The sequence below is a fragment of the Triturus cristatus genome, chromosome 2_1 (assembly GCF_964204655.1).
Source record: "Triturus cristatus chromosome 2_1, aTriCri1.1, whole genome shotgun sequence".
Classification (NCBI taxonomy): Eukaryota; Metazoa; Chordata; class Amphibia; order Caudata; family Salamandridae; genus Triturus; species Triturus cristatus.
The window spans coordinates 184,868,668-184,881,591 of NC_140581.1; the positions used below are offsets into that span (position 1 = coordinate 184,868,668).

At 43.6% G+C, this 12,924-nt stretch overlaps 1 protein-coding gene across 5 annotated transcripts in view; it reads left to right on the forward strand.

The window, feature by feature from the left end:
• CTIF (cap binding complex dependent translation initiation factor) overlaps positions 1-12,924 on the forward strand; it is a 1,024,851-nt gene that overhangs the window by 965,734 nt on the left and 46,193 nt on the right. The window lies entirely within an intron of this gene.

Sequence of the window (12,924 nt, forward strand, 5' to 3'; positions counted from 1 at the left end):
CACCCTGGTGTTCCTTGGATCAGTCCGCCACGCCGTTAGTCACTATCCACCTCGGAAAAATGAAACCCGGCTTGCAACAAAGGTTGAGGATTATATAACTAGCGGACCACATCCTGGTATGCAGAGCCTCCTGTTAGGAAACCAAGTAGACGATTTGTCTCCTTTCCAGCTAGTTTGGAGTTTTTTTTTCTTTCCACTTCGTGACTGAGGAACTGAGTCAGCCGGAGCAAAGGGAAGTTTTCCGTTTTTAACTCCCCACAGCCGAAGCCCCAGGGCATAGGCAGTCGTAAGGATGCCCTGCTAACTTGCTTATTGACTGCCTCGCCTATGGCCGCTTTATTTGTTGATCACTCGTGTTCTGATCCTCACGCGGGTTTTATAGGAGCAGCATCCCGGAGTCACGTAAGCGTGTGAACGGCGCCGTCTACTGCCAGCTTCCTGGCAGCTCTCCTGCTGCAGCCAAGCCCGCTCAATTAGAACCTTTTGCCTCGTTCAATTATGTGTAAAAAATTAAAACTATATATTCCAGAGAAAAATGAGTGTATTTTCAGAACTCATAAACTGATGTTTGGAGAAAAAATGGCTGAATTTCCAAAATATATTTAAACCTAATCGTCGATAAATCGTGCTGTGTTGGGTAGATTTATTACTGACCTTGGTCCCGGGCATTGCAGCGCCCACCTGTGCAGAGGCATTGCAGAGGCATTGCAGCGCCCACCTGTGCAGAGGCATTGCAGCGCCCACCTGTGCAGAGGCATTGCAGCGCCCACCTGTGCAGAGGCATTGCAGAGACATTGCAGCGCCCACCTGTGCAGAGGCATTGCAGCGCCCACCTGTGCAGAGGCATTGCAGCGCCCACCTGTGCAGAGGCATTGCAGCGCCCACCTGTGCAGAGGCATTGCAGCGCCCACCTGTGCAGAGGCATTGCAGCGCCCACCTGTGCAGAGGCATTGCAGCGCCCACCTGTGCAGAGGCATTGCAGCGCCCACCTGTGCAGAGGCATTGCAGAGACATTGCAGCGCCCACCCGTGCAGAGGCATTGCAGCGCCCACCTGTGCAGAGGCATTGCAGCGCCCACCTGTGCAGAGGCATTGCAGCGCCCACCTGTGCAGAGTCCTTCCTGATGGATAAAGCTTCTCTTGACATCTCTGCTGGCAGCACCGAGGTGAGTACCGCTGGTACTCTTGCATATGGTGGCACTGGCCACCAATGCAATGTTGTCTGCTCTGATGACTATTCCAACAGGGATGTTATTTGTTAGTAGCCCATGATGATTCTCAGGGAACATGAGCAGCTCTTATGACAGAAAGGGTTGGAAATTCCTGGTCTAGTGTGTCATGTGCCGAATCCAAAGGTTAGCACGCAGTGTCTTTTGAGAACCGACATGCAATCATCCAGGTATGTGTCACCCTTGTTTTCACTTGTGACCACATTTATTCTATGCTAAATCACTTTTCTATGTAGTGTGTGTTTGTGTGTTTTATGAGTGAAAACACAATCGGGAGGAAGGTACAACGTAGAGGCTTCAGTTAGAGGAAAGTTGGAGCCAGTGGGGGGCAGTGTCTAACATGGAGAGTTCATGTATGTATGGGTGGGTGGGTAGGGTCTACCAAGTGCAGTGTATGTATGTGTGTATATATATATATATATATATATATATATATATATATATATATATATATATATATATATATGGGTGGGCAGTGATTACCACGTGGAGTGTATGTATGTATGTATGGGTGGGTATTGTCTACCATGTGCAGTGTATGTATATGTATGGGTGGGCAGTGTCTACCATGTGGTGTGTATGTATGGGTTGGCAATGTCTACCATGTGGCGTGCATGTATGGGTGAACAGTGTCTACCATGTAGAGTGCATGTAGATATGGGTGGGCAGTGTCTACCATGTGGCATGCATGCATGTGTTGATAGTGTTAAGTTGTTTTTCAGTGGCGCTCAAGCTGCAGCCATGTCCTAAGGCAGAGTAAGTGCAGGGGAGAGTGGGTGCGGACACATTTATTTGGTATGTCTGCAGAGCACATTACCTCCTGCACCTCATGTATACGGAGAGTACAATCAGTTGGCACTAAGAGTGCTATTTGATGGTAAAAAATAAGTGTGCTGGGGCATCTGCATGCCAAAGGCTCCTAAAGAGCTTCAGATGGATATTTTTGATGGCGTGGAGAGGAGTCGGTACCATTCCGCCAAGACTATAGGTTGGCAAAAAAGCAGCCTCTTAATACAAATTGGATCCAATATCCCCTCAGATTATAAATAACAAAACCATAAAGACGATCAAAAAATCTCCATGCAATTTAGAAGCACAACAATTTGAAGGAACACTTTCACCTTATAAATTTGTACAGCCTCCTTAGGTAAGTAGTGGAGTAACATAACCTAACACGTGTATTTGTATAGCGCACTTTCACCCAGAAGTATCTTGGAGCTGAATAACAGATGTTTATTGTTACCGAACTCAATGGTACTCATTTTATCAACCTCACATGGATGAAAGGCTGAGTGGACCCGCCGGGATTTGAACCTGTGACCATGAGGTCGAACACAGGCCCCTGTAATGGACACATTGGTCAACTGAGCCACCAGCCCCGGATATGGTAGCTGGTACTACAGTGTATTTTAGGTTAATTAATACGCCTGAGGGGTCAAGAGCATAATACTGACCCCTGTGGTGCAGGAGGTGCCCAATCTTTTTGGGGGGGGGGGGGGGGGGAGGGGCATTCAGCCCAAGCCAATAAATATGAGATATGGGAGACTGAGGGACCACATTTTTGTAGGGGGCACACCATCATATTGGGCTACACAGTGCTTTAAGTAGGATTTAAAAATGAGGGTCTCTCAAAGAGAGGTGGCCGATGTAATTAAAGACGTGGCTAAAAAATACGCAGGCTAAAAATCTGTCCTTAGCAGCGTGCTGCCCGACCGGTATTTTGCTGCTTGTGTCCTTGCATCTGGATATATAACACAACAAGTAACATTACACCTACAACAAGTCTGGGCTGTTGGCTTTTGCAATGGTTGTTGGCTGTGTAAGATAAATAAGCAACAACTATGCCTTCGTTGTATAGATTATTGAAACTGCTTCAGCTCTGAAATGATGAGTGTGAAAAAACGAAAACAGGTCTCTTTGAAGTTACCTTAAAGGCAGTGATTCGGTGGCACTGCTGCCGTTAAGAGTTGTGTTTCTCTCACTCTGAGGGCAAAAATAGAGAGCCTGATAGAGATCCTTCTCAGCAACTGCGTTTTAGACGTGCCGGTGCTGAGCCCCGGCCGGACCCGGCCCACTTAAAGACCTGGCTTTATGCCACGGTGAGGGGTTTAATCCTTTTCTAGGCAGGCTGGCAGAGTGTGCGGACCTCTGAGAGGACACCTATTTGGCTCATTGACTTTGAATATCTGTGAGGCAGGCAACCAGAGGGACATTTTAGGGCCCATATGACATTTCGTCGGTGGGCCCTCCTTTTGTGTTAGTCCGCCAGTACCTCCCTGGAACCAGGCGCTTTATCAAAGCTTTTGTGCGGTGCTTTTTGCAGAACGGCAAGTGTTAAACCAACAAGTTCCCAAACCTTTGACTGCGCTTTCTTCAGAAGTTCGGGTGCCTTTGTGTTTTGTTTTCTTACGTTTCAGTGTTTGCAGCACTCTGTTTCAGTCAAGTAATGGCCGTCAGCCAGGCAGGATTAGATGGGGCCCGGGGGTGACATTCCTGTGCGGTTTGGGGTTTAATCGCGTCATTGTTGTCTCCATCGCGGCCATCAGAAGCACAGATATTTATGCTCGCCATTGGAGCCGGCTCCTAGATGGAGATCAAAGCAAGGTGGGGGGAGGAAGCCGAGGGGTGCCCTCGTGCAGCATTGTTCACAGGTATTCCAGCGCAAACAGAACGCGCCATCTTCTTGTTGTGGGAGGCGTGCGTGCAATATTACATGTCAGTAAATCGCGCGGAGAGGGTCGATTCACGTTTTGCAATTGGAAAATATTTAAGCCCCTAGCCTTTGGCATGTCCCAGATCAATTTCTGTATGCGTCTCTCCTCCCCAAATCCTTTCCTATTTCTACCTGTCCCTTTAACCCTTTTCCTTGACCTACTTTCTTTTACCCATATCATTATTTCCACTTCTTAAATAGTACAATCCTAAATTTTGTTTCAAGGCAAGTCGTAATATTTTTTTTTTTTTACTATTCACTTGATTAACTTTGAAATTTAAGATAGAGTTGAGCAAAGCTGCAAATGTTTTTTTCTCAACAACTTCGTGAAGGGTAATATTTTGCAATTTTCTTGACATCCCTCCGTTTGCAAAGTTTAAAAAAGCATTATAGGCTAACAGTAGGTTTGCAGGAGGTAACATATAGATAAAGTAGATTTGCAGGAGGTAAAAATATTTAGCAAGCAAATTTGTCTTTAAAAATACATTTTTTGTGTCGAAAACTTGTCTTAAATGTTAAGCGGAGCGAAAGGATTAACCCTGCAAACTGCACTTACTCAACATTTACGCGCTTCACAACGTGAAACCTAATTTAGGTCACTTTTCAAGCTTATGTGCTCCATGCAGGGGAGGTGAAACCACTGAAAGTGGTAACAACTAGCTGCCCTTTACAACTATTTTGCAATCTGTACCTGCAAGTTGGCAGCTGGTTAGGTAGGTCAGAGTTTGGGCGCACAGCAGTTTGGTTATTGGTAAGGGAATACAGTGACAAGGTGATGCAGGGAAATGTAATCGACAAATTTACTGTAGTCAATTTTGTTGAGTGGAAGGAGGGGGCGAGCAGGTCATATGCCTTATTGGCCTCCCAGAATGAGAACTGGAAGACCGGAGTACCGTTGTCAATGCCTGGAGCAGCCACTTGTAGTTCAGCAGGAAGCAGTTTCCAGTGTAAAGTCTCTGAAGGTCGAATGAACTAATGAATGGACGCATACAAAATGACAAATAACTTTTTTTATACCATAGACTGATCCCCACTACCAGATTCGCAAAGCCTCATGAATGGCAATAAACCATCAAGAGGTTTTGTGAACTCTACTGTGTGCGTCTTTCAGCAAAGTTTTGAAGCAACCAAGAAGTAGTATGTACAGCACAAAGATTCACACAGCGTTCAAAAGGGAAGTGAGAAATGTGTACTCCCGCACTGTAAAATAATAGACCTTTATATCTACACCTATTCCTCACACGACTTTACTGAAGTTCTCAAAGAACGGCACAAGTATTCTTGGGAAGCTACAACTGTTTAGTGTCTACGGGAGTATTCACATTTAGGGGTGGACAACAAATTCCTCTCTGCTGGTGAAGTTTGCAGAGTTTTGCCCTCTCCATGCGGAGTTCTGCGGAGCGGCACAGTTTTTCCCCTCGCGCAGCTTGCAAATGTTAAATTGTTGAGCGTGAGTGAGAAAAATCCAATGCTGGACCACCTCCCGGCCAGATTTCTCAATGCGGGCGGTCGCAGCAGGTCGCTACCGCTTGCATTGAGAAACCTACCGCTCGCGTTAATCGAGTAGAACATCTACTCAAGTGGCAGAAGGAAGCAGCGCCCTCTTGCGCTGCGCGTGGTGCCATTTGCGTGGAATTTACAGTGCGGGCCAAACTCCAGGCACTAAAAATCAGCGCATGCAGTGCAACTTGCCGTCCTCCACTGCTTGAAGAACTCCGCGGAGGGCGGTGGAGTTTTTTGGGCACCTCGCTGAAGTTTCAGTAGCAGAACTCCACAAACTCCACTCGGGCCTAAAAACATTTTCATAGATGTAAATAAACATATGTGCATTTCCTTGTTCGGGAATTTAACACATGAGTATATCTGCATTTCAACGTGTTTTTTTTTTTCTCCACAAGGGTTTTCCCCGGTGGGCAAACCTGTTCCGATGTGCAGCCCAACAATTTTAGGAATGTTGTCCTTGACATCAGTCAACTGTATCCAGGGTGGACATGTGTCTGTAGATATTTAGTGACTCTCCACAAACATGAACGTTTATGGCTGGGCTCCCACTGTGGCAGATAAACCCCCTTTTACCCCAAGCATTGAGTACCCACTATATGATATGTCAACCTTGTTTCACGCAGTGGGTGAAACTTTTTAGTTGTATTCTTATCCCATATGGAGTCATTCCGAAATGGTTAGATGACCATGTTTTTCTATTAAGATATTCTTACACAATTTAACATATATGCAGAAGACTGTATTTTGTAAATTGGAGGCCAGGTTGAATATATTGGTGGGGATTTAACATAATCCTGTAACTCCTACAGTGTCACATCGACCACCAGATAAACACTGCCCTGACTTTATTACACGAATACTCAGTTTGTTATTGCCTCGCTGCAGTGTCCAATGACATATTTCACCTGCTAAAGAGCTCTGCAGTAGGGCTCTATGCACCAAGGATAGGGATTTAAAAGTATGTTTGAAGACTATTGAAACATGGGCCATGTTTAGTCAGACATTAAAGGTGCCATCCAGTGAAGTGTTGGGTAGGTTTCAGTTGAGCAACATGTATTTATGCCCTGTGTCTAGGTCTGCTGCCTGTGCCCCCCCCCCCCATGCACCTTATAGGTACAGGACTTGACATATACATCATTCTGGCTTCTATACAGCATATTCTTCCTTCTCTTTCTTGAAGGCCGTTTGTTTCCATGCAAGTTTCTAATTTTGTTTAGTTTTTCTTAAATATTGTTAGAACTTGGGCTACAATTATAAATTGTAATCCCATAAAACGAGGAAGGAAACTTAGGGTTATTTTTACATACAGTATATTTAAGGTAATTCAGGGCTGGATGGGTAAAAGTCCTGCTCGGGGAGCAAAAAAACTGTTGGGTTCCCCTCGCCTCTGATCTCGGGCACAACCGTGATTTTATTTTATTTTTAATCTGCCCGTACTTCTCAAAATTGGAGGCACAGAAACATGAGCGTAGTGTCAGTCACTCCTCTTCGTTGTCTGCTGGCCTCTACACCATATCGTCCAACTGCAGGCCTTTGTACAGGCTATCCAAGGTCATAGTAGCTGTGTGCAGGGAGACCGAGGCAGAGAGCCGCAGTCACGGGGGTGCAAATTCTAGATCAGGTCCCCACGGGAAATCTACACTCTGCATTCTCCAAGGTGGATGGCTGCCCCAGTGGATACACTGGAGCATTACATGTGCTCATGGAATCAGGCACTCGCCTAACTGCATAGAGAACACCCTGTAGCGGAAGAAAGAGCCTCCGGTCTGGAATGGATTAAGGGAGGAACATTGCTTCAGACCCCTGAAGACGCTACTGGTTTGTACTGGTGTAGCGAAGGAGCACTCTTCTCTCAGGATACTCCCACATTCGTTACATAGAAAAGGACCATCCAACTTACTGAGGACAGTGTGCGCTCATCATCCCAATCCAAAGTCTCGAAGATGCTCCTCAAAGTCCCAGCACCCAACACAACCTGAAATGGCAGATCTAGCTCCTCTGTTAAGACTGCAAAACTCTAGACTATCCGCCATGACTAAATAATATATCTCTGCAACCATCTATGCTTCCAGAAAGCACTGAAAAGAGGGTTGTTTACATTCACCTAAACCAGACTTTCCAGTAAGGGCATGTGTATTATGCAGACGGGTGTCTTGCCCTGTTCTCATTGGGTCCCTGGGCTGGCGAAGAGCTCGCTGATGAAGAACCTGGACTAATGGTGTTCAATGAATGCTTACTGTGTTGGCATTGTCTACTGCTTGGCGCACCACTGTCGGAACCTACCTTTGCTGCCACTTACAGCTCACTAGCCATCAGTGAACACACTTAATACCAGACTCGTCAATACTGGAGCAACACTGTGCCCAGGAACCGGAGCAGCCGCTCCTCATCTTTATGCTCCGCACACAGATGCTGCGCTATCCTCCCAATGGAAAGCTCCCGTACATCCAACAGCCCACACTGTGACATACACGCACACACAACACACAGACTCAAAAAACAGGTTTTACTTCCAGTGCTAAGCAAACGCTGTAATACATCGGGGATATTGGCGTTTGTACAGATCTGCGTTCCTAACTAATACTTTCTGCAGATTTCTAAAGTGTTTTATGGTTTGGATTCCTTGTTGAGGGCATGTTTCAGGTGTTAGTTTGCAGCCTGCTTGGCTTGATTTTAAAACACGATTTTTTAATGCTGCGTTTTGAGTTTTATTTACTTAACAAATAGAGCAGTCTTTTTCAAAACCCTTTGCCATCCATAATGACTCAATGATGCCAGTCAAATGAACCCTCCGGCTTTACAGAGGGTACTTTTCTTTAACATACCCTTTCTTAATGGTTAAATATGTAACTGAGAGCATGCCATTGTTCTGGTTTGTTGATTATGGTCTGAAGTGCAGGATATAGGTCATTGTTGTAGTTTAAATAACTCTTGTATATGGATTTGTTTTGTTATTCAAAGGAAGTGCATTATTTTCCAGAGGTCATTCATTTCATCCTCCTCTAGTGATACCGGCCCAGCTATGTCCAATTGTCCTGGCATGTTTGCGGTGCATGAATTCAGCTTTATACTTTCAATGGAGCATGTAGTCTTTTATTGCAGAACAGATCAAACCAGCAGGGTTCATTGAGTGCTTTTTATTCAATAAAGTAGTGGCAAACTCAAGGTTTTGCGCTGCGCTATCAATGTTTTTGTCTGCTTGGCTTTGTCAATGACCTGTTGCTCTTAAATGTGAACTACTTTTTTTTTTGCCGAGCGATGGCCATCGAAGTTTGCTACTGAGCGCGCCTTATGAAAATGCGCAGTGACAGCAGGTCTAGTGCGTTCAACCTTATTTGCATGGAACATATTTGCCCTGGTGAAAGAGGCCCTCTCCCCAATATATCCGTTCGGTTCATTGTCAAAGAGATCTTTTGCTGTGCTCGGTTTGTTTAACTTTACAGAAAAATGTAAGTAAAATAAATTAATGATATATGCGGATGGTTGAGATGTTGGAAAATGCTAGTTGACCCTCACAAAGATGGTGCCCAGGTTCAAACATAAAGTAGGAAAGCTTGATAGCTTATCCTTAAAGCCCAACATGGAACCCAGAGCACAGGGAAGCTAAAGGACATGAGCCTCCATTTTAAACAGCAGGATACAAACAAGATGTTATTGCATATTAATAATAGAAGAATGAACTCTGAGCAGACATACTCAGGAATATTGTAATTGCATTTATAGCGCGTACTATCCCAGACAAGACATTTAAGCACTTTCCCCTGGGCTGCACGCTACTCTGGTACCGAAGATTAGGAGTTAGGCCAGTGTTACTGGTTATTAATATTAGTGTTGTGCACTCAAGCAGACCACTCCATGCATTTACCCCAGTTTCTTTGTAATAGATCAAATTAATATGCGTTATGTGTGATTAATAGCTTGAGGGGGGTTGTGTTCATGCTGATGGTTGGTCGGGGTAAAAGCTGGGCTAGAGATTAGGCATTGTTTGGAGTATGAATTTCAAAGAAGGAAAGGATGCAATCCTGGAAATTATCTGTAGGCATTTTGGAGGAATACATTAATAGAGATTAAGGAAAACAGGCGTGTGACTTGGAGTAGATTCTGCTATGAGAGAGGAGACATGCAGAGGGTGGAGAGCAAAGAGGGCCATTCAAAGAGTAAAAAACCAAGAGGCAACATGAGAAGCTTTTAGGAAAGGTCAGTGTTCCATGCAGGATTCTAGTAATATATTATAGAGGATGCTTTCTAATATAGCATACAATACGAGGATGCAAAATTGTGGAAACAAATTGTAATATTTGCATTTAAGATGGTACTTTTGAAAGTCACTAGAAGCAGTCTGTCTGCTGCTAGGCTACAGCTAACCCAGCAAGGTCAGCTGATCAGGTTTGGGGGTTGCCTGCATATAGTCATTGCTGGGTGCATTTTTTAGGGAAATAGGAAGAACTTTAGACTGCTCTCAAGGAAAGCAGTCACTTCACAATCATAGCAGTGTGAGGAAATACATGGGTAAATAATGTAAACCTTGAAAATTAGATTTTGCAGATGCTGAAGTGGATGTCTTGTGATGTTCATCCTCCAGTTTGGCTCACAATATTAATTACAAAAGCAAAGTGGGATCCATTTGGGTGCCTCTGGTTTCACGTGGCGCAAGATGGCGGTCGGCTGGGGGATCCAGGCATTATGGTGAGGAGGATGGTAATCCGGCACCAATAATACCCATTGATCAGGGATCAATACACAACAAATCACTGCATTGGTCCATACACATTCAACCCAAAAAAAAATTCCTGATTGCGCCGGGGGTCAATTTGTTTCGAGTGTTCGTCTATATAATTCCTTAAATAACTATTTATTTATCAACTCTTCAAATACTTGATCGATGGATCTATTAGTTGAATAGTTGATGGCAATGATAAGACTAGTCTGACTAAACATTTGTTCAAATAATTCAGACTCTTGATTGGGTTTATAAATGAATTTTATCCAAGATTTCAATGTAAATGCTCATAATGCATCATGCCACAATTACAGAAATAAACACCAAATCTCATGGAATGACAGTTCCCTACATAGGTCTTGACTCAAACTCTCAACGACATTGTGCAATGAAGGAGTGGATAGAGTAAGAGACATAAGGGTTCAGCAAAATTGATTATGCCAAACAAAATATAATACCTAACAGAAAGACCGATGAAGAGACAATAGATACATCTAAAGAAACACGTAATCCTTCATTGTTGATGGAGTGGCTAGATTGAGAGACAAAAGGTACAAGTTCAAATACACAAATTCAAAAATATATAGGACATCTAATCTATATACAAACCTAATAGACTGAAGGGAAATTTGGGAAAACTACCCCCTGATCCCAGGGGATGACCAAGATTCCCAAAGGAATCGTCAGGAAGATGTGTAGGACCTGGACAGGTACAGGATAAGATGGGAACAGCTAGGCTTCTCAGGAAACCGACAAACCTTCCCCTCCTCTCTCTAGCAGCATCCCAACAGCAAAATCTCCTACCGACCCTAAAGTCCCTAAATATATAGTCTAAATTGACATGCCCATCCCTAAAAATGTTGCATTTACGCTCAAACGTGTACACTGATTGGTGGGCTAGGGAGGTGGTACGGTCACAACATTATGATTCTGCATTTTATTCACTATTCCTTTTGTACGCAAACTTTCCCAGGGTCTGGTTCATAACTTTATTAAAATGTTCATGTACTTGCAACAATTTATATTATTTTATTAAGAAAACACAGTTCTTTTGCTGGGGCTTCTTCGGTCTCACGCTCCTGCTCAGTAATTGGCAGGCGATGCATGCACTGGCCTTCACTTCTTAATGTCATCTTCTGCGCACAGCGTCTCTTGCTCTCCATCATGGCAGAACGAACTCGCTCCTAGCAGCCCCCCCTCCCACTTTGGCTAAGTTTAATAAAATGGCGTCTTCTCTCAGCACACTAAAGTGTATAGGAATGAACATTTATTAATTATGTGATAATAAAACCATCATAGTTTACCTCCCACCATTCTCTACTTCCGTTAAAATTACCTAGCATCAGCATAATGCAAGCAAGCGGCATTAACTATTACTTTAGAAGCAAGAATGCGACATGCAATACTGAAGCACTTGCGGCCTACTCATGCAATTTATTTGTTTCTTCAAAAACACAATAGTTCTTACAATTCAAAGTGATTATGGGTTAATTTAAAATATGCGCAAAGCAATTCCCCTGTGTTTATGTGGGTGCCTGTTAGATTTATCTTCATCTACTTACTGTTAGTATGTATTATAGGGGTACATGATCCGAGCAGGTTTCATTTTTGCGAAACCATGCTCGATCAATTTCAACTGGGCTCACTTTAGAAATTTAATAAATACTTTGTCAGAAAGGGGCAGCTTATTAGACATCCTGAAGCACTGCCCGTTGGTAGATGAAAGGGGTGGGACGGAAGATTCTGTTGTGCAAGATGAATAGGACCCATTAGAGGCCCAGCCTTTTGTTTACCTTGATCACACTTATATTTGGGATGACAGCCAGGCGCAAAAACCTCACGTCTCTTTATAGTGAAGGAAAAGCTAACCAACTTTCTAAAGGCATATACAAAATGTTTCTAATCTGTCCAGAATCTGGTCTGTGCATAGAGCAACAGTGATTAGTTGTGTGTTAGCACAAGCAATTGAATTTTCCTTCACAGTTGTCATCATCACTAAATATTCTAACAAAGTACCATGGAATACCAAGGGTATTTGAAATCGTCAAAGCTTTATTAGAATTCTCTAGAGAAAATCAGAGCGAACAAATGGAAAATGACCCTGAAGTAGACCATACTGACTTTTTTAAATTATTGACCTAGTTTTAAAACTAAGTAAAACTATACCAAAGCATAATCAGTCAGAAACTACTCTACAGCTGTTCTACTATTCACCTGTCCTTTCAGCGGAAGCATCAATTCATGTTTCTATGGCGTTGTACCAATACTAAACAACATTTTACAACTAAAAATGATGTAAGGGAATCTAAGTAAAAGCTAAGTTGCCCATTCCCTTCAAATACTTACCTTTTGGCAAGCCCCCTCATGCCCATTCCCTCAACCATTGTCCAAATGACCATAGTTTTACCTCCTTTTGGGTAATTATAGACCCCCTTTTGCCGCAAGAAAAATCTGGCGTACCTCAGTGGTTGCGCTCTTTAGTTGGGAAAATATTAATACCATTGGCAGTGAACCACTTAATTTAGTCCTCCAAAAAGTGTCCTACTTAGAACCCAGGTTTAGACTGTAGAACTTTCATAGATGGAATTCCTCTATTTGAAAAAAAAAAAAATGTGTTCTCCCTTAGACTTCTGCATCTGTGCTTCAGTTCCTCCAAAACCTCCTTGATGAGCATACTGGGATAGGCACCATACCATAGTCGGCACCGACCCCATACACAGACAAACACAGAGAAAGTAAACACATGCTGATCTTTCAGCC